The following is an 18,848-nucleotide window of genomic DNA, read 5'->3' on the forward strand; positions in this document are numbered from 1 at the left end:
AAGTGGTGCTTCAGGTTAAGAACAGTTTCAGGTTAAAAACGGAGCTCCAGAGTGAATTAAGTGCTTAACTTGAGGTACCACTGTATAAGGTTTAAGCACAGAGGTTTTTTGGAGAGTTAGAGTTGTTGAGAAGACAGTCTGGAGTTAGACGAGAGAGATAAGAAAAGTCTGTGAGTTGGGCTAGTCTGGTGGGAGAGAATGAGAGAATTTGTTAAGACGAGTCAGTCAAACAGTTGAGATAAACAGTCAGATGGTATTAGGAAGGTATAGGCCGGTAAAGAAACTAAAGTTAAGGTACTGACAGGAATATTATCTGAGAAACCATAAACTTGTTAATGTTTGTAAAATAAACTTGTGGGGTTTTTTTTGTTCACTTTTAACAACTGGCTGGACTCAGTGTTTTACCAGAGAGTAACTGGTTGGTGGCAGCGGGGATGCGAGCACAGTGGTGGCACAGGGATCAATAGATCGTCCAGGGACCCTGTTTGATCGCCACAAGCATATTAAAAAAAATTTAAAAAATTGAGAAAACAGGTTTGCAAAAATGTTTGTATCGGGATAAGTGTGCCCTCAAATGCTGATGATTTTTCCTGAGGGCATTTCCTTTTTTCCTCTTTCTTTTAACAAAATCTGAATCTACGGGGCATATACAGTCCTGCTCAGCACAGTGGATGCAACCACTACCATTGCTCATGTATATTTTGCTCCACTTTCATTTTCAAGTGCCACTTTGTGGACAAAATCCCTAACTGTTCTAGGATTCCAGCAATGTAATACTTAGTCTGTAAAAAGGCTAGGGAAATGAAATCAGGAATGTAGATGTGGGAGAATTTCCCCCCTTTTTGTTAATTGCTAAAGTGTTGTGGCAGGTGACTTTACATCACATAGCATTAGCTTAATGCATTCAGCAAAGCAACCCTTGCACGCCACATCTACCATAAATGGAGAGAGAGGTGGAGAGGACTTCTCCTCTTCAATCACTTCTCCAGACTATCAGCCACGACACAGAGCAGTCAATTCAAATTTAGCAGTCACATGGAAGCCGAGCCAAATGAGTAAGCGGATCATCTTTGAGAAGCAACTTCCCCATCATGGTTCACCAACCACCTGAGTTATGATTCAAACAGGTTAGTATATCTTATAATTTACCAAGAGGAAATGTAGCTGGAAAGAGGAATGACGATGAACATGTGGATGAACGTGCTGACTGACATGAAGCTGCTTGAAATAGCTCTTTTTTGAACAATGGAACTGAAGTCCAATTTAGCAATGTGGGGGTAAGGTTGCGGCCATTTCCCCTGTTGGGTTCCACCATGGTTCGGTAGGTTTTCCTCTGCCTCCCTTCCAATTTGACTGGGATAATTTCTAAAATTAATTTCAGGATTGACGCATGGACAGTATGCCATGGTTCCCTTGCCCCCAGTCTGCATGTTTTCAATCTGCACAGGCACCTAGGGTATTTTGTTGCACATGCACCATAGCTGTCAAGTGTCCCTTGTTTGGCGGGACAGTCCCTTATCCCAGTGCCGTGTCCCGCTGCTGTCCCTTATTGATGTTGTCCCTTAAATAAGCTACTGAAGGTAATGGGGCCCTTTCTATGTCCAGCTGTCCTTTGTCAACAACAAATTGTTGTTTTTGTGTGTGTTGAATATATGCTATATGGTAATTTATGGACCTAATAGGTATCTAAAGCCATTTGCACACAACAAAATATGTATTTTATCAAAGTAATTGTTGGTCCCTTATTTTGACTGTTGACCCCTTATTTTCGAGGCTGCTGGTCCCTTATTTTCAAATGTGTAAGTTGACCACTATGACATACACAGGGATTAGTAAAGAAAAAAGAAAAAAAGAGAGGATCTAGGTGTGATGGCATCAAGATATTTGCTCTGCATTATGATTTAATTAGTCTGCAGATTTGCTGGACTCAATAGTAACTCATGAGGAACAAACCAACAAACATGATAGAAATATATAAAATTATGCATGACATTAAGAAAAATTATGCATGACATATTCTCCAGCAACTATAATGCAGATAGTGGTTCTCTTCAGCTGTAGCTTTTCCTTTTAAGCCCAAGAATAGGTTAATACATTGGAACCAAAAAACACAATGGACGGATTTGTTGATTACCCGAAGCCTCACCAACCTGAGTATAATTTTTGCCCATCTCTGAAAGTTTCCCTGAGATATAAAGTACAACTTTCCAAAAGCAATTCTCCGGTATTTGTGTGTGTGCACAGCAGTTCCTCATGTGTTCAAATCGTTTCTCCCCTACAGCTATAACCTAATTGGCATGCAGAGTTCTGATTATGAATACAAGTGATTTGGAGAAAATTCTAATGTAATTTACATTAGTAACTCTGGTTACTGGTTAAAAGATTCTAAGAGGGTTATTATCGGTTTCCTTCTCACTGTTTGTGCAGCTGTACAATTGTGATAGATTTAAATCCTGCCTAAGGAACATAAACCAGAAATTACAGGCAATTTTGTGCACAAATGTAATATTCTGAAAGCCCAAAGGGAGGAAAAATGAGTAGGAGGGACCTTTTACGAGTAGATATAGACACTAAGACTTGAAGCGATGGACTTGGGTTTGGGACATGAACAAGTCTGAAATTCAAATTTTTGTTGATGTCCATCTATTTTGTTGGTGTCCATCTCCACAAATGTGGAGAAAGGCAGTGGAGGTTTAGAATCAAAGTTTTCCTTCTCCTAGGTGGGCTATTTTCCCAGGTTGACGAGCCCTATCTGCCTCTCATTTCCCTCTGCAATATGTGTAAAGGTAAAGGGTAAAGGGACCCCTGACCATTAGGTCTAGTCACGGACGACTTTGGAGTTGTGGCGCTCATCTCACTTTATTGGCTGAGGGAGCCGGCGTACAGCTTCTGGCTCATGTGGCCAGCATGACGAACCAGAGCAGCGCACGGAAATGCCGTTTACCTTCCTGCCAGAGTGGTACCTATTTATCTACTTGCACTTTTATGTGCTTTGAAACTGCTAGGTTGGCAGGAGCTGGGACTGAGCAACAGGAGCTCACCCTGTCGCAGGGATTCGAACCGCCGACCTTCAGATCTGCAAGCCCTAGTCTTTGTGGTTTAACCCACAGCTCCACCCACGTCCCAGCACAGTATGTGTAGTAACTGCTTTTTTAACCATTGGACACAGTTTTGGTCTCACCTGTTCAGCCCTCTGAAGTCTGCATACAGGGGAGTCCTTAACATACCCATTGGCTACCTAACAAGCTTTATACGACTAGTCAAAGTCATTTCATGGGGTGTTGCTGTTGTTGCAAGCCACAGTTGAGAGCTGAGTGCACGGTGGGGACCAAAGGCAGACAAACTACCCCAGAAGTAGCATGATGTTTTCCCCTACTATAAGCAGACTATACATTTTCAAAGTAAGTAAGTAAGTAAGTAAGTAAGTAAGTAAGTAAGTACCGTATCCTTCACCTTTACCTTTTTCATGTCTCAGGTTGAGCACTGCTCCAAAGAGTATAGATGGCAGCTCATGGCACCTCTCCCCTCCTCTCCTTATATTGATGTCTTCCCTTCACTCACCTCCCTTCTGAAGTTCTGTGGCGGCATCTACTCTTCATTTCAAATAAGACTGATTAAAATGAAATTACTCAGTCTCCTGACCCATAGCAAATTTCATGAGCAGCAATTTGTCCGGCAGTTCAGCTGTGAGTACAATCTGATTGTACTCTCATGTAGGTTTATAGTTCCTATACCCCTCCACATGCACCCACCGCTGCTCGGCCCAGAAGCCTTTAGTGCGCCCGAAATGAAATTAGGGTGTGTGTGGCGGCTGCTAAATGTGTAGGAAGGCAGAGAGATTAGAGAAGGTTCTTTAAGATTTTTTTTGTTTAAGTTCTTTGGGTATCAAAAGTTTTAGTATCATTATTTGGTACTATTATTTCATGTGCACATCCTATAGATGTGTTGCATAAAGACCAACAAATATCTATGTGAGACCAGTCATAAGAGTGTTGGGTCATTCACACAGCCTCAACCTGACTGTATCCTGCCCATTCCTATTCCCATTTAGGTAACATGTAGCAATGCTGGTGTTTTGAGGATGATGTCATGACTCTGTTTCCACTGCCACCAAAGGTCTCAACTCACTGAGTTTGGAGCAGGGTTTGTCCAATCATGAGGCAAGGTGACTGATCCCAATGCAGATCTCTATTCTCCCCACTGAATCTTCCTGGCAGACAGGAGGGCATGATTTTGTAGTCCACCACAATGTTGGGCTGGCCCTTATTTGGAGTTCAAGGGATAAATGTGTATGAAGAACAACTGACACAACAGCAAAAACACAATTGCATCCTAATGCTCTCTTCTAGCTGTACCCATAGCTCACATTCTGTGGTGCCAGGAAACATGAGATTTTCCATTAAATAAGGTGTGGGGCACCTCAAGCCAGGGGGAGGGAAGGGTGTGCCCCCCAAGTGTCTCTGTATGGCCCTAGGGACTCTCCCAAGGCCAGCCCCCCCTTTCTAAACAACACCCTATTCTGCATTCTCCTGGAATACTTTTCTGTCCTTGAATTGCGTGCCAAGGCCCCATGCCCTGTAGTTCCCCAATGATTAATAAACACACCAATACAAGTATTTGGATTATGGGCTAAAACAGGTCAGAGCTTTATTGGTTACAGTTGTGAGCAGTTTGGTTTAGACATTGGGTGAAACCAGGCTGTATCTTGACTCCTGCCAATCTACAGGGAGACGAACTAAGGGTAAACCACCAGTAGGGAGAGTCCTATAATTACATCAAATAGGAGCACCCAGAGGGGTCCCCATTGGGGTAATAATAATAATAATAATAATTTATACCCTGCCCATCTGGCTGGGTTTCCCCAGCCATTCTGGGCAGCTACCAACAGAATATTAAAAATAGAAAACATCAAACATTAAAAGCAACCTCCCCTCCCTTAAACAAAGGCTTACCCAATGTCTAACCTTACAAAGTTGTGACAGTTGCTACAAGGTAGGCAAAAACCAAATGCCAGGTGCCAATTCGCCAAGTGGAAAAATTCCTACCCGGCCCCAACAGTTGTCCACAGCAAGGTCATGTCAAACCAACGCTTAAAAAGAGGGTGGGAGGGTAGGGAGATACAGCGTGGAGACGAGAGAGGGAAGGCCCCGGCCGCACTGCGGTTCAGATAACCTGTGGCCACGCCCCCACTGGTATGGATTGGCCAGACAGGGGTGACGTAGCCAAGGCTGGCATGGAGGGGGCTGGTGTGGAGGGGGCATCAATTTCCTGTCCCCTAGTTGGGTCACCATGAGGGCTCAGGTGCCTGGCCACAACACCGCCCACCCCAGAAGGTGAGTGGACCTCTGATAATGTATGTTTGCCTAGATAGAACATCATAGATTAACACAACCTATGTATAATCATCAGAAGTACACTGGGGGATACAGTGGTACCTTGGGTTACAAACACCTCGGGTTACAAACACTTCAGGTTACAGACTCCACCAACCCAGAATTAGTACCTCGGGTTAAGAACTTCACCTCAGGATGAGAACAGAAATCGTGTGATGGTGGCGCAGCGGCAGCGGGAAGCCCCATTAGCTAAAATGGTACTTCAGGTTAAGAATGGTTTCAGATTAAGAACGGACCTCTGGAATGAATTAAGAGGTACCACTGTACTACAATTTTTGAGTTTACCTTTCATAAATAAGTCTCTCTCTCTCTCTCTCCTAAGCTATATTATAACCCACTTGAAGAACTTCATGCTATGGAATGACATGCAACTTTTGCAAGAAATGAAATAAGGTAAGTTTCCTTCATCTGAAAAGAGATTCGGTGGTTCGGGTTCCCAAATACGCTTTGGGTTTCTTTCCTCACCTTGAAATCCATTGCCATTACTGAGATTTACAAAGAGGTTTATTGTAGAGTTAATTCTAGTGCCTGTGTTTTTCTCCCCACTTCTTTCGGAGGGTCCTTGAATGTGTACATCAAAATCAGCAGAACAGTTGCATTGTGTTTTTAATTAAACTGATGCTGGGTTGCCTCCAAAGTACAATCAAAGGCAATCCATAATGATAACGCTGCCTCGGCTTCCTTTCATAATGACTGGGATGCAATATTGTTGTACCAAAAAATGCTGTTGTTGTAATCATTCCGGCATTCATCTTGTTAGCAGGATAATGACATGGGGAAACAAAGCTGATTACTGGCGTATGATTGACATGTTGAGGTCTGGATGACAAGCCCAGAATCTGCGTGGTGTGGACTGGTGTTGGGGCCCTCCTATTGTTTTCTCTTCATTTGAGGAACTATGAACATTTCTTTCTACCACCACCCAGTCCAACTGATATATATCCCCAATGGGACTATATTTGAATGTTGCTTGGTAGCTGCAATGCTAAAATATATATTGATCAACTGTCCGGCAGAGAAGGGTGACTAGGAGGAAGCTATGTACAGGTTTATGAGTCCTGTTTTCCTCCATCCTTTATGGCACAATTCAAGGCTCAGTTGACCTATAAAAACCATAAATATCTGGAGACACAACCCACTGAGAAATTCGCTGGCAGTATTCTTGAACAAGATAAATTTTGTTACTGATGAGTTCAACCTCGCTGCCATTTTAAGTATGTCACAGACCTTAACTCTAGGAAAATCTATTTGGTGTAAGCTGAGGCTTGGGGAAGCAGGACCAGATCATTCAGAGGAAGTGACTATTGGGACTTCCGGAGGTGGCCCAAAACGGCAATGGCGGTCCTCTTTACACTGTGAAGAGGGGCTCCGCGAAAAAGGGTCGTCCGCTGCGGCAAAGCGGAGACCCATTAAGACAAACCGCAGGCAGAGCGAGCCTGCGGCCGTGGGACTCGGCGGGTGCCAGAAGCCCCCCCAGAAACGGAGAAGGGACCTCGTAAGAGGCTCCGGAGCGTGAAAGGGGGAGCGGCGCTGTGAGTTCATCGCTCTTTTCGCGGAAGTGAAGCCGCGCTGCTGCTGCTGATGAGCGTCGACCTTTCTTCTTGAAAAACATCGGAATTGGCTGCAATTTACCCGTGAGTAAGGAGTACTAAAGATTGACTTAAAGATTGACTTAAATTCATTTAATTCGGCTGAAAACGGGAGGCGAGTAACAGGAAGTCCGTCTCCCGATCCTGCTAATCAGAGCAAAGCAAAGAATTCGGTGTGGGCTGAAGCGCTTAAAAAGAGACTCTGAAAGTAGCACGAAGGGGCATCAATAGACTGTGTTTTTAGAAAGTAAAAGGATTGAAGGATTAAATCTTTTGGTTTATTTTGCCACGGAACCTTCCCCCTACTGTGGTGTGACGTGGAGTTAAAGGGGATAACCGAGCTGTCGGGCTGCCAGTGTTGCAAAGGAGAACTGTCAGGCTGTTGAAACTTTCTCTGAAGTACAAATTGTCGCATTGATGGATACATTATCGCTTTAATACTGATACTGGAACCTTTCTGTCACCTTGTGGCACTACTTTGAAACAGATTTATCTGGAAGCCTCCTTTTTGAACTTGGGGACTATAAAAGTTGAAATAGGAACTTTGATGGTGGAAAAGAAACTTTCCTTCCTATGAAACACCCCCCTAGTGGATTTGCGGAGGTATAGAGGTCTGGGAACTGTACCATATTGAGATTTTTTGTGGTTTAATTGTTTACATTCTGGACTTGCCTTTCTCATGGATTGAAAGACTATTTGACCTTGAACAGAGGCAGCTGGGGAATGAGTGGCCCAGGGAAAACAAGAGCAGCTAAAGCTAAGGAAGCTAAAGAAAAAGATAAGAGAGCTGGGCAGCTTGTTCAAACAACGTTAATCCATCAACGTAGATCCTCTGTACCAACTGTGCTGACGGCGCAGGAGGAAGAAGTTGAAACGCTTGCCACAGAAGATATGGCAACTGGAGGAACTGATCCAGTCTTGAAACAAATTTTGGAACAATTGGCACTTCTGAATAAAAAGGTGGATGATCAGTCATCTAAAATTGACAGAGCTACATCTACTATCAGTAAGTTATCAGATCAGGTTTCCCAGCATACCCAGGCCATTGAGAAATTGCAAGGAGCTACGGTAGAGAACTATAAACTAGCTGCGGAAGCCAACCAAAAAGCTGAGCAAGCGTGCAAAAAGGTCGAGGAGATCAAAGGGGAAGTAAGACCTCTGAAAAGACAGGTAGGAGAACAGCAAGCCTACCTGTCAATGGTGGAATTGAAAAGTAAGGAATGCAATCTTAGGCTGAGGGCCGTCCCAGAACTGGAACAGGGCAACCTAGAGGAATTTTTGACGCAGTTATTTTCTAAATTTTGGGGGGTTGAGGAAGACAAAGACTTTAAAATTGTGACGGCCTTCAGATTGGGAAGATCGGCTAAGAAAGACAAGTCCAGAGACTGTTTGGTTTGTTTGAGAACAAGAGAGGAAAGAGACAAGATACTAGGCCAACATTTTAAAAAATCTCTGGAAGTTGAAGGCAAAAGAGCAGAAATTTATAGAGACATTCCTAAATATCTGTTGGACCTTAGAGCCTCATATACAGACTTGGCCAAACTGTTAAGGTACAACGCAATTCCTTACAGGTGGGAATTCCCTCAAGGTTTATCATTTACCTATAAAGGAAAGAAGGTAAGAATTAAAACACTAGAGGACCAGCAGAAGTTCCTGCATGACAACGAGGAGGACCTCCAAAAGAGAGCCGTAGATTCTTGGCCTCCACCACCGGGATTACCACCAGGACCATCTGGAGGCGGACCGGCACCACATCCTTTGGGAACGGAGGATAACATAGATACCCAACTGTGATACTTAAGTACTAGACCAGGATGTCTCTACAGCTTCTTAGTTGGAACATAAATGGCGGGAACTCTCCAGAAAAAAGGAGAAAAGTATTTCATATTTTGAAAAAAGAACAATTGGACATTATCTGCTTGCAAGAAATACATGTGACAAGACTCCACAGAAAAGTGTTAATCAATAAAAGGTTAGGCCAAGAATTTATTTCATCGGACAAAGTCAAGAAAAGAGGAGTGGTGATATATGCAAAGGAGAACTTGTCACCAAAATTTGTATTTAAAGATGAACAGGGCAGAATTTTGGCGGTTGAAATTCAGACACAAGGAGAAAAGTTTTTAATTTTAGGAATATACGCCCCAAATGAAGGGAAATCGGAATTTTTCAAGAGGCTGCATGAGACTATGCTGGACTATTTGGATTACAACAACATTATCATGTTGGGAGATATGAACGGAGTCGTCTCAGTGAATATGGATAAGTCGCAAAGTGCTAACATAACGAAAGACGGCAGACTACCAAAAACTTTTTTCGAAATGACTGACAATTTGGACTTGACTGATATATGGAGGATCAAGAACCCTCTAGGGAAAGAAGGAACTTTCTTTTCTGAGGCCCATATGACATGGACGCGAATCGACCAAATATGGATAACTAGAGGACTGGCACCTAAGACTAGAAAAGTGGAAATCTGCCCAAAAACCTGCTCCGACCACAATGCTTTGAGAATGGAACTGAGATTAAACACAACCGGATCTTTCAGATGGAAAATGAATGACGCTTTGTTAAGAGATCAGGAGATTGTTAGGAAGGCCCAAAAAGCTTTAAAGGATTATTTTGAAATAAATCTAAAGACAAATGTGGAAAAAAGAACAATCTGGGACGCAAGTAAAGCAGTTATGAGAGGGTTTCTAATACAGCAGAATACGATCAAAAAAAGGCTCTGGAATGAAAAGAAGGAGAAGATTTTGGAGAAAATAAGAGAAGGAGAGAAAAAATTGAGATCCAGGCCTAAATCAAAGGAAGTATTGAGAGAAGTGAAGTTTTTCCAGGCACAATATTCGAAACTGATAAATCAGGAGGTGGAATGGAAAATTAAACAAATGAAACAAAGATCCTTTGAATCTGCTAACAAGTGTGGGAAGCTGCTGGCTTGGCAGTTGAAAAAGAGACAAAAGCTTAATACAGTTACAAATCTAGAGATCGAAGGGAGAATGGTTCAGAAACCCGAGGAAATTAGAAAGTGTTTCCAGAGATACTTCAAAGAACTTTACTCACAAAGGCCACAAAAAGATTCGGAGGTGGACCAATTTTTCATAACTAATGGATTACAAAAAATACCTCAGGAAATGAGAGCAACCTTGAACTGTAATATTACGTTCCAAGAAATTGAATGCGCCATTCAGAACCTCCAACTGGGCAAGTCTCCAGGACCAGATGGACTTACTTCCAAATACTATAAGGTACTGAAGGATTCGTTGATACAACCACTGTTGGAAGTTAGTAACCAGATTATGGAGGGGAAGAAGGCACCGGAAACGTGGAAAGAAGCTTTCATCACGTTGATACCAAAATTAGAAACTGAAAAAACCCAACTTAAAAACTACCGTCCTATTTCACTCCTAAATGTGGATTATAAAATTTTTGCAGACATTTTGGCAAGCAGGTTTAAGAAAGTATTAAATGAAGTGATTCATAAGGACCAAGCAGGCTTTCTCCCTGGCAGGCATTTATTTGATAACACAAGAAACATCATTGACATTTTGGAATTCCTACAGACAAACTCAAATACAAGAGCGGTGTTGATTTTTATTGATGCGGAGAAAGCCTTTGACAACATTTCTTGGATGTTTATGAAGAAAAATTTGGAAAGGATGGGAGTAGGGCGGGGGTTTGAAAATGGAATAGAAGCAATTTATTCAGAACAAAAAGCTAAATTGATAGTAAACGACGTGGTGACAGAGGAGTTCAAAATTGAAAAAGGGACACGACAGGGGTGCCCTCTATCTCCTCTGCTGTTTATTTCAGTCCTGGAGGTGCTATTGAACATGATCAGAAATGACCGGTTGGCACAGGGAATTGTGGTCGGAGAGAAACAATATAAACTGAAAGCATTCGCAGATGACTTGGTATTAACATTACAGGAGCCAGCCTCTAGTACTAAAAGAGCGTTAGAATTAATTTCTGACTTTGGTCGGGTGGCGGGATTTAAGCTGAATAAACAAAAAACTAAAGTTCTAGCAAAAAATTTGACAACTACTGAAATAGAGGAGTTCAGAAAAGAAACGGAACTAAATGTGGTTAAAAAAGTAAAGTACTTAGGGGTGTACTTGACCTCCAAAAACTTGAATTTGTTTAAGGACAATTATGAGAAATGTTGGTCAGAGATTAAAAGAGACTTGGAAACATGGTCAAGACTGAAACTTTCCTTGTTGGGTAGAATAGCTGCTATAAAGATGAATGTATTGCCGAAAATGTTATTTTTGTTTCAGGCCCTCCAGATCGTGGACAAGGTGGAATGTTTTGGAAGATGGCAGAGGGATATTTCTAAATTTGTCTGGCAGGGCAAAAAGCCCCGAATAAAGTTTAAAATACTAACTGATGCGAAAGAAAGAGGGGGGTTTGCCCTGCCGGACTTGAGGTTATATTATGAATCTGCAGCCCTCTGCTGGTTGAAGGATTGGATTTTATTGGAGAACACCGATGTCCTCGACCTGGAAGGATTTGATAATGCTTTTGGGTGGCATGCATATTTGTGGTACGACAAGGTTAAAGTTCATAGATTGTTCAAAAACCACATTGTCAGAAGGGCAATTTTTATGGTCTGGTCAAAATATAAAGACTTATTGGAGAGTAAAACTCCGAGGTGGCTCTCACCAATGGAGGCCAAAGCACGTAAAAGACTCAATATGGAGGCCCACTGGCCTAAATATTGGGAAATAATTGAAAAAATTGGAGATAATTGGAGGTTGCAGAGTATGGAAAAGTTAAAAAACAAGGTGCGAGATTGGTTGCATTATGCCCAAATCCAGGAAGTTTTTAAAGCGGACAAAAAAGTGGGTTTCCAGGAGGAAAAATCGAAATTAGAGACAGAGTTGCTAGAGCCAAAATCTAAGTTAATTTCGAGAATGTACAACTTGCTGCTTAAATGGAATACACAGGATGAGATTGTTAAATCCTCCATGATAAAGTGGGCACAGGATTTGGGGCACAACATTATGTTCGAAGACTGGGAAAGGTTATGGAACACCGGAATGAAATATACGGCATGTAGTAGTGCCCTAAATATTATGAAAATGATATACCGGTGGTACATGACCCCAGTCAAGCTTGCAAAGATATATCACCTGTCTGATAACAAATGTTGGAAATGTAAAGAGGAGGAAGGGACATTCTTACACCTCTGGTGGACCTGCCCGAAGGTGAAGGCCTTCTGGGAGATGATACATAATGAACTAAAAAAGGTGCTTAGATTTACCTTACCCAAGAAACCGGAGGCCTTCCTCCTGGGCATGGTGGACCAGAGGGTGGCAAAGAAAGATAGAATTTTCTTTATGTATGCTACTACAGCAGCAAGGATCTTGATGGCAAAGCACTGGAAGACACAAAATCTACCCACATTGGAAGAATGGCAGACGCAGCTGATGGACTATATGGAACTGGCTGAAATGACTGGCAGAATTCGAGACTCGGGAGAAGAAGAAACGGAGGAAGTTTGGGAAAAGTTCAAGGATTATTTGAAAAAGCATTATAAGTTGTATGAATGTTAAAAAATGCTCCTTTTTAGGAAATTACAGCTTCAGCATCGGAAAATTTTTGAATTGGAAAATAAGGTATAACAAGACAGAAGTGGTGTAATGAAATAATTTTATTGTGTTGAAACTAAAAATTAATGGATTTGGACTGTAATGTTTAGAGACCAGATATCACGATAAAATGGAAGACATATTATTATGTTTAAAATAAGTTAACAAATTGCTGAGGTTTTGAATCGATAGAGAATGCAGTGCTCGGAAGATGGGGGGAGTCTATTAGATCTATGGAAATATGTATTTGGAAGTTGGATTTTGTATATTATAAACTTAATAAAAATTATATTTAAAAAAAAACAGAGGAAGCGACTATTGCCAGTTATGCAAAGGGGAAGGTCTCTAGAAAATGCAGCTGTCTTCCTCCCTGCATAGTTCCTGATGTAACCAAGCCATCCAATTTGCTTCTACTGATAGCCAGTCTGGAGCCCTTGCAGAAAATGAACACAGAATTCCTTACACACCTCATCTAGATCCTTTCAGTACCCTAGACAACCTTCTTCTGCACATCTGGTCTAAGAGAACACATATCTCCTGTTACTGAACCTCACGTAACTGGAGAATTTGCACGGTCCTCACTCCCATTCTCACTGCTCTTTCCTCCGGTACGCAGGCTGAGACCCTATCTGCCCACAGACTGTCTCACCAGGGTGGTGCATGCTTTAGTTATCTCCCACTTGGACTACTGCAATGCGCACTACGTGAGCTACCTTTGAAGGTGACCCGGAAACTACAACTAATACAGAATGCAGCAGCTAGACTGGTGACTGGGGGTGGCCACCGAGACCACATAACACCGGCCTTGAAAGACCTACATTGGCTCCCAGTACATTTCCGAGCACAATTCAAAGTGTTGGTGCTGACCGTAAAGCCCTAAACGGCCTCAGTTCAGTATACCTGAAGGTGCGTCTCCACCCCCATCGTTGTGCCCAGACACTGAGGTCCAGTGCCAAGGGCCTTCTGACAGTTCTCTCACTGCGAGAAGCCAAATTACAGGGAACCAGGCAGAGGGCCTTCTCTGTGGTGGCACCTGCCCTGTGGAACGCCCTCCCATCAGATGTCAAGGAGAAGAACAACTACCAGACTTTTAGAAGACATCTGAAGGCAGTCCTGTTTAGGGAAGCTTTTAATGTTTAACAGATCACTCTACTTTAATACTTTGTTGGAAGCCACCCAGAGTGGCTGGGGAAACCCAGCCAGATGGGTGGGGTATGAATAATAAATTCTATTCTATTCTGTGTACTACTTCCAGAAACAGAGCATACCAGCTGTTAAACTGGAAGTAGCATATCATCAACATGATTAGTACCCATTGCTAGCCTTTGCTCTAGCCATTGCTAAAGATCAAGAAGACCCTACAGGGTCACATTCCCCCAGCATTTTTCCCGATAGAGGCCATCAGTCAAGGCTGTTTTGGTATAAAGAGAAGTGGGATACAGCTATTAATGAAAAATTAACGTGTGCTATCAAGGTAAGTTGGGAAAATGGAGGAGAAATGATTTTGTGGAGATATGGTAGGTACTTGTAGAATTTGTGCAGTGGTAACTCGGGTTAAGTACTTAATTCGTTCGAGGTCCGTTCTTAACCTGAAACTGTTCTTAACCTGAAGCACCACTTTAGCTAATGGGGCCTCCTGCTGCCGCTGTGCCGCCAGAGCACGATTTCTATTCTCATCCTGAAGCAAAGTTCTTAACCCGAGGTACTATTTCTGGGTTAGCCGAGTCTGTAACCTGAAGCGTAACCCAAGGTACCACTGTACTGTTAAAACGGAAAGGCATCAAACCATCGCAAGAGGTGTTGAAATTTTGGGAGGCTGGATAGTTATAATGGAGTGGTCTTGAGGGTAGGATGCACATTTTTATTTATACTTTAACTTGTATTATTATTACTTTGTGTTTTTTTAAAAAAATATCAAGGCTGTTTCAGTGCCAAAAACAGATCCAAAGCCAGATTGAAATGGATCTAGATAATCTGATTTCTCTATAAATACCTGAATCTGGCCAGGCACTGCCCTCTCAGTTAACTTGCTCAAGAAGGAAATATTAGAGACTGAGTGGTGGATTTATAAAACCTCTATTTAAATTACTTTGTCTACATATTTTTGTATGCAACAGTAATAGTCTTCTTTCTTTTCTTAAAGAAACAAAAATATGGATATGGGGAGAGCCTCTTACTACTGCATTTTGAAAGGGGCATAACTTCCTTCTTAAATTAGGACTTACTCCCATAAAGGTGTTATTTACACATTTACACAATATTGGCGATAAGCTCAGCTGCATGAGAAATTATCCACCACCAAACATCTTCCTCTACAACATGCAGGAGAAGATGTGTACATGTTCTATGGGTTGTCCTCTAGGGCATCAGGTATGGCCAACGCCTTCCATGTACAGAACATGTCACAGAACATCCTGCAATGTGCAGATGCTTTCCTGCAGGTGTTCAGGGGTTCTTCCACAGACAAGTTGATGTGGGATAGGATTCCAGGGAAGCAGAAAGTTTGAAAACCATTGAAGCAGAAGATTGGACAAGTTGGCCTCCAGAGTCCCTTCCAAGTGATCTGATTTTGTGATGTTTCTCCCCACCATTCCCTTAAATCTCCAGAAGACAATTTAAAGCAAGGCTGCCTGCTATCTCAAGCGCACTTCCCCATTGTCCTTACAAGATTGACGTGGTGACCCAGACAAGTTCCTGGAACAGACAGAAGACGATTTCAAAGAGCCGGGACAAAAGAACTGCAGAATTATTGATGTCTCTGATCCACACAAACATCAACTTCCTGATGCAGTCAGAGGTCAGCAAGAAGTCTCGGAGACCTCATAAAAGAAGTTCTACAGGCTAATTTACCCCCTTCCCGACTATGTGAGTCTCTCCTCTCTCCGGGCCTGTGTAGCAGCAGGGAAGAGACACAGTTTTGAAGTTGAAAGCTTTTGTGCTCCGAGTGAAGAGAAATGACGAGAGGAAGTCTTGTGAAAAGCAATGCCTATCAGGTATACACAGGTCGGTAAAGTAAAAAGCTTCAATGAGCTTCTTTATTATTATTATTTAAGTCAAAATACGTGCAAAGGTAGCACTTGAAAGAAAAAGAGGACAATTTACATTTCCTTCCTTAACATTTTCATATCAAAATTGCACAGGGAGGGAGGGTGTTTTTTTAATCGATTTCTGCATGTTTGTAACAAATAGTAATTTCTTTTTATTAGTCCATTTTTCAAATTCCAACCAAGCACCGTGCTTTAGTGGAAGATAAAAGATGAACAGCAACCGTTTTTTCAGGAATTAATTTTGTCAATACCGTCTGTTCTTTTATTACGCAATATAAGAACAATTACACCACTGTATATATATAATTTTTTTTAAAAAAAAGGAAGTTGGAAGATTATAATTTTTCATTTATTGCTCTCTCTTTTTTCCTAAAAAAGAAGATGAAGCCCAATAAGGAAATACATTTTTATTACATTTGTTATTGATGCTATAAAACTATATATTTTAATGGCCAGGAAATACAATGTAATTGATCATATGTTGAAAATGCATTAATTTGAGTTACAGTATTTTTCATATGTAATTTGAAATTATGTAAGAATATAAAAACATCACACTGGCTGATGTAAATCTATGACTTATTCTTTCATTATATTACATTACGGCATGAGGATAGTCACAAGGGAGGAATGAAATTATTTGACCCCCAACGTGCCGAAAAAGCGACGGCTGTGGTTTTGTTCAGATCTGAGTACCGGCAGAGAGACGCCATTTTATGATGTTCTCCTCACAGAATTTCCTACTGGGCCATTTCCTGCAGTAGAACGGCTGACCCCTTTACCAGTCTGAAACATTTGTGACACTTAAACACACTGCAGCCAATGGAACACACTGTCTATAAAAACAGTCATTTTGTAGTAAAACTAAAAGACTTTCCTGATGACACAATGGTGCTGTAACCAAGAGATGTTTCCTTTGAGGCCCTTTACAAGAAGGCATTGAAGAGGCTTCCTGCTGGGACATCCAAATGTCCCTATTTTCCAGGGGGAGTCCCAGATTTACAGAAGCCTTCCGGTTTCTGATTTGGCCCTGGAGCATCCTGCTTTTCCTTAGGAAGTCCCTATTATCATCACAGAAATGTTGGAGGATGTAATGGTTATATGGGGTTGCTCGTGCGTAAGTTGCTGCCACTCCTGGCTAGGTTGCCTGGTTAAACCTTTTCCTGGCTGGACAGCCCTTCACTTCGTGGCTGTTCAGTCGCTAGCAGAATCCGTCAGTGGGCGTTTCTTAAATTTCTTCCAGCAAAGAAGTTCTTTGACGCCAAGTCTACGCCTACTTTCCCTGCGTGGAAGTCTTCTGCGCAGGGTGGGTAGCGGAGGACCTGTGCTCTCCCCGCTGGTCTCCAACGGAGTCCTGGAGCCCCCTCTCCGATTCCCCCATCCGCCCCCCTTTATCCCTGGTGTTACGCTGATTTCCTTCCCCAGCCGATGAGTTCCCTCTCTCCCTGCTGGGCCCTTCTCCGGCATCGCTTGGGAGCCCTGCCTCCACTTCTGGCTCCGATGTCAGTTCCCTGACAGAGGACATAGAGTTATCCAATCCCCAAGCCATCTGAAGGCAGCCCTGTATAGGGGAGGTTTTTTAAAATATTTAATATTTTATTATGTTTTTTATATACAGTCATACCTCATGTTACGGCCGCTTCAGGTTACATGTTTTCAGGTGGTGGACCACGGGAAACCTGGAAGTACCGGAATGAGTTACTTCCAGGTTTCGCTGCTCGCGCATGCGCAGAAGTGCTAAATCGCGCCGGCGCCTGCACAGACACAGCGCTTCAGGATGTGAACACTGCGGGTTGCGGATGTGCCTCTGTCATGGATTACATCCGCAACCCAAGGTTCCACTGTATGTTGGAAACTGCCTACAGTGGCTGGAGCAACCCAGGCGGATGGGTGGGGTATAAATAGTTTAAATGTTGTAATTGTTGTTGTTGTTATGCTTATGGAATAGGATGTCCCTATTTCCATCACTGAAAGGGTATGAACATCTGGTTGGCCACTGTGAGAAGAGGATTAAGTGATGCTGCTGAACAATCCTAGCCTGCCGTCAACAACTAAATTTTCAGGCTACAGTTTAAAGTAGTGATAGCCAATTGCTTGGTCATGTGCACCAAAAGTGATGTCTAAAGTGCCATTCTGGTGACTCAGTACAGCCCTGCCCTCATACCTTGGCTTGACTTTGTTTCTAATACAGAGGTACCTCCGCTTATGAACTTAATTTGTTCTGGAAGCCCGTTCTTACACCAGAAACATTCTTAAACCGAGGCACGCTTTCCCCAACGAGGCTTCCCGCCACTGGTCGGCTTCCATTCGTCTTCCAGGGCAAAGTTTGCTAGCTGGAACACCTACTTCCGGTTTTGCAGAGTGTGTTGCCCAAATGGTTCATTAACAGGACTGTTCTTAGACTGAGGTACACTGAATTAGGTAATAGGGCAGTACAGAGAGGTATGCAAGCAAGCATGTTGGCCAGGCTCTGTATTGCAGCCATACCTTCCTGAGCCTTCCTAGTAGTGTCATCTAACCTGCTTCCATGGTTAGAGGGAGCATTGCTTCCGAATACCAGTTACTGGAAACCATAGGATGGGATAGTGCTCTTGCACTCAAGCTCTTTTGTGGGCTTCCTACAGGTGACTGGTTGGCTACTGTCTTTGGCCTGATCCAGGTCTTTGGCCTGATCCAGCTCTTTTTGTGGTTTCCTCCATATATGTATAGACAGTCTGTGACTGTTTTCAACTTTGCTGGGGGCTGTCTCCCACTGGAGGGTGTGCAGAGCCCCCTGTTTTGAATCCAAGTCTCCAGCTGGTTCTTTTGTTAATTAACCCACGTGTGGGTCACGGGTCTCATTATTCCCCACCACCACTACACACACACACACACACACACACATGGGAGAGGGGTGCAGAACACAGACAATCAGTACGATGGTTCGTAGTAAGATGAAAATGAAAACTCATGAACATATTTAATGCTGTCCCCAACCAGTATTGGCTGGATCAACCCTGTGCAACCTTCAGCTCCTCCTCAGGGCAAACCACTTGAATCAACTTCTTGAAGAAGTTTGGGTGTGCCAACTTTCCCCCACCCTAGAGTGGGTGTGGCATTTTCAGCACCAAAGCAACCAGAAGAGAAAATTCCTTGCTTTGCTCTAATCCTGCTCACCATTCCCCACACACCCCTTGAAATGCCTTCCTTCCGTTTTTAACCCCCTGGGATCCCAGCTTCATTTAAAACTGC

Source organism: Podarcis melisellensis (genome assembly GCF_964234715.1).
Source record: "Podarcis melisellensis genome assembly, chromosome: 11".
NCBI classification, from domain to species: Eukaryota; Metazoa; Chordata; class Lepidosauria; order Squamata; family Lacertidae; genus Podarcis; species Podarcis melisellensis.